This window comes from Hemicordylus capensis, chromosome 1, assembly GCF_027244095.1.
Source record: "Hemicordylus capensis ecotype Gifberg chromosome 1, rHemCap1.1.pri, whole genome shotgun sequence".
NCBI lineage: Eukaryota > Metazoa > Chordata > Lepidosauria > Squamata > Cordylidae > Hemicordylus > Hemicordylus capensis.
In genome coordinates, this window is record NC_069657.1 from 63,945,812 (window position 1) to 63,949,872 (window position 4,061).

The following is a 4,061-nucleotide window of genomic DNA, read 5'->3' on the forward strand; positions in this document are numbered from 1 at the left end:
TCCCCCCAACATTCATTGTCTAAAACTTGATCACTGATATACTTTTCACGTTCATACAGTGAAACACTTGGGAAAGCCCCATAAAATACTTGGGAAATGCCCATTGAAAACACAAATCTACCATTTTTTAGCTGAAAAAAATATCCCTTGTCTCATAGGTAAACTATGAGAATTGAGAAGTACATTGCTTTGACATTTATGGGTTCTTTTATGTTGCTGTTTACTACTACAACCTGCAGAAAGCATAGGGGTCTAGCCATTTAAAATGTTTGGTTCGCTTGCTTTCTCACATAAAAATGTTAAAAGTTGCACTTCTACCAGTACTGCAAAGGTGAGCAAAAACATTAAGAAATTCGGTATACATAAATGACTCTCGCTCTCTCTAGTAGTGGCTTTTTAACTTATAGGAATCATTCCTGCTTTTTGGTAGCTCCACTGGGAGGTAAACGCACAACATCGTAACATATGTGACATCAACATAGTTCTGGATACTGAAAAAGAAGTGAATCATTTATTGAGTTGTCTATCACATTTGCATTCCATTGTCAATGATTTCCTCAGGGAAGTTTGATCAGCATACTCAGGCTTATCTGTTTCATCTTCACAACAACTCTGTAAGGTAGGTTTCATTGAGAGATAGTGATTTGCCCAAGATCATCTAGTGAGTGTCATAAGAACATAAGAACAACCCTGCTGGATCAGGCCCACGGCCCACCTAGTCCAGCATCCTGTTTCACACAGTGGCCCACCAGATGCCACTGGAAGTATACAGGCAGGAGTTGAGGGCATGCCCTCTTTCCTGTTGTTACTCCCCTGCAACTGGTACTCAAAGACATCCTGCCTTTGAGGCTGGAGGTAGCCTACCGCCCTCCAACTAGTAGCCAATGATAGACCTCTCCTCTATGAAGTTATCCAGACCCCTCTTAAAGCCATCTAGGTTGTTGGCTGTCACATCTTGAGGCAGAGAATTCCACAGGTTGATTATGTGTTGTGTGAAAAAGTACATCCGTTTGTTGGTCCTAGATTTCCTGGCAATGAATTTCATGGGATGACCCCTGGTATTAGTGTTATGTGAGAGGGAGAAGAATTTCCTCTCTATCCACTTTCTCCACACCATGCATTATTTTATAGACCTCTATCATGTCTCCCCACAGCCGTCTTTTTTCTAAACTAAATAGCCCCAGGTGTTGTAGCCTTGCCTCATAAGAAAGGTGCTCTAGGCCCCTGATCATCTTGGTTGCCCTCTTCTGCACCTTTTCCAGTTCTACAATGTACCTTTAAAGATGTGGTGGCCAGAATTGTACGTAGTACTCCAGGTGTGGCCGCACCATAGTTCTGTATAAGGGTATTATAATATTAGCAGTTTTATTTTCAGTCCCTTTCCTAATGATCCCTAGCATGGAATTGGTCTTTTACACAGCTGCCACACATTGAGTCGACACTTTCAACAATCTGTTCACAACAACCCCAGGATCCCTCTCCTGGTCAGTCACTGACAGCTCAGATCCCATCATTTTATACTTGAAGTTGCGGTTGTTCGTCCCAATGTGCATCACTTTAAACTTGCCAGCAATGAACCGCAATTGCCACTTTGTCGCCCACTCCCCCAGTTTGGAGAAATCCTTTTGAAGCTCCTCACAATCCGTTTTGGATTTCACTACCCTAAAGGGTTTGGTATCCTCTGCAAATTTGTCCACCTCGCTGCTTATCCCTACTTCTAGATCATTTATGAATAAATTAAAAGGTACAGGTCCCAGTTCAGATCCCTGTACAGATCCCTGGGGGACCCCACTTCTTACTTCCCCCCATTGTGAAAACTCTTCATTTATACCTAGCCTCTGTTTCCTGTCCTTCAACCAGTTAGCAATCCACACATGTACTTGTCCCCTTTTCCCATGACTGCTGTTTCCTCAGGAGTCTTTGATAAGGAACTTTGTCAAAAGCTTTTTGGAAGTCCAGGTATACGATGTCAACTGAATCAACTTGATCCACACACTTGTCAACATTCTTAAAGAACTCCAAAAGGTTTGTGAGGCAAGATTTATCTTTGCGGAAGCCATGCTGGTTCTCTCCCAGCAGGGCCTGTTCTTCTATGTGTTTTACAATTTTATCCTTGAGGATGCTTTCCATCAATTTGCCTGGAATGGAGGTTAAGCTAACTGGCCTATAATTTCCCAGATCGCCCCTGGACCCCTTTTTTAAAATCGGTGTTACATTTGCTACTTTAAAAAAATAAATTGGTGTTACATTTGATAAGTATGTGTGTCTGTGTGTGTTTCTGTGTTCCTTTCTGTTCTCTTAATTTGGACAGGCCTTCCAATTTCAGAAGGAAGTCTTCTTCCCTTTTATGGCTTCATTGACATTACCTGTTAGCCATGCTGGCATCCTCCTCGACTTAGTGGTACCTTTCCTCCTTGTGTCATGGATGAAGGGTTATTTGAAAATAAGTTACTTGGTTCAAGTCTGTTGCTACGTCTACTCATCCACTATACCACAACAACTATTGAATTATAGATAAGTATGTGTGTCTGTGTGTGTTTCTGTGTGTAGAAATATACATTATCACAAGGCAAATTATAAAATGAGTCTTTCAGCACAGAATCTTACAGCATTGTTTACAACCCTGAAAAAATTAGTGGTTGACATACTGCACAAGGATATGTTAGATCAATAATGTTGCATGCATGTATGCAAGTTACACAATTGTGTAAACTGCACAAACTCCAAAATTATCCAAATAGCATTATACAAGAGTAAGCCCACTGGAAGTCATTTGCACAATTTTGGAGTTTGTGCAGTTGAAAGGGTGAGGTTTTGCTGAGTTTTCCTGTGGGCTTCCTGTGAACAGGTACTAGGAAATCATTTTTAGCCTACTTTCCAGTAGCCTTATGAGATCACCTGGCATTCTGTGTGTGTGTGTGTGTGTGTGTGTGTGTCCCCTCTATCAACTTCGCAATGCCTGGAACTATATGAACCAAATTGGGTACAATTGTAGGGACACATAGGGACACCTCAATGGCATAGTTTGTGATGATGTCATCCACCCCATCCAAGATGGCGGATGCATACAGTTTTGAGCCACAAGTGGGCTAACTTGTGAACTGCTTAACTGATCTGAACCAAATTTTCTACAGCTGCAGGGACACATAGGGATGCCCTAATGGCATGGTGTGTGATGATGTTTTCCATTTCAATTCAAAATGGCAGCCACATGAACATCTGAGGTGCATGTGGGCTAATTTGTGGATCTGCCTAACCCATTTGAATCAAATTGGGTACAGTTGCAGTGATACACAGGGACACCTCAATGGCATAGTTTGTGATGATGTCATCCCCACCGATTCAAGATGGTGGATGCTTAAACCTTTGAGGCACAAGTGAGCTAACCTGTGAACTGCTTAACTGATTTGAACAAAAATTGCTACAGCTGTAGGGACACATAGGGACAGCCCAATAGCATAGTTTGTGATGATGTCAACCACCCAAATTCAAGATGGTGGATATGTAAATCTTTGAGGCACAAGTGGGCTAACTTGTAAACCACTTTACCAATCTTAACCAAATTTGGTTCAGCTGTTGAAACACATAGGGATGCCCTAATGTCATAGTTTGTGATGATGTCATCCACCCCAATCCAAGATGGTGGTTGCATAAACTTTTGAGGTGCAAGTGCACTAATTTGTGGACAGTCTAACCGATTAGAACCAAATTGGGTACAGTTGTAGTGAGTGACACACAGTGACACCTCAATGGTGTAGTTTGTAATGATGTTATCCACCCTGATTCAAGATGTTAGATGCATGAACATTTGAGGTGGAAGAGATCTAACTCATGGGCCTTGATTTGCACCAGATGTAGAGACAGTGAAAGGAAAGTAGGCTGATTAATTCTTACTAGAACAATTTGTTTCTACATTGGACCCTTGTTCCTGTCTCTCTATCCTCTTATACACCTATAATACTGCATCTTTTCTGTTCCTCCCGTATTTCAAACTATGCCAAAAACTACAAATACTTTAAAGAAAAAATAACCAATGGCTGAGCAAGGATGAACCAGTGCAG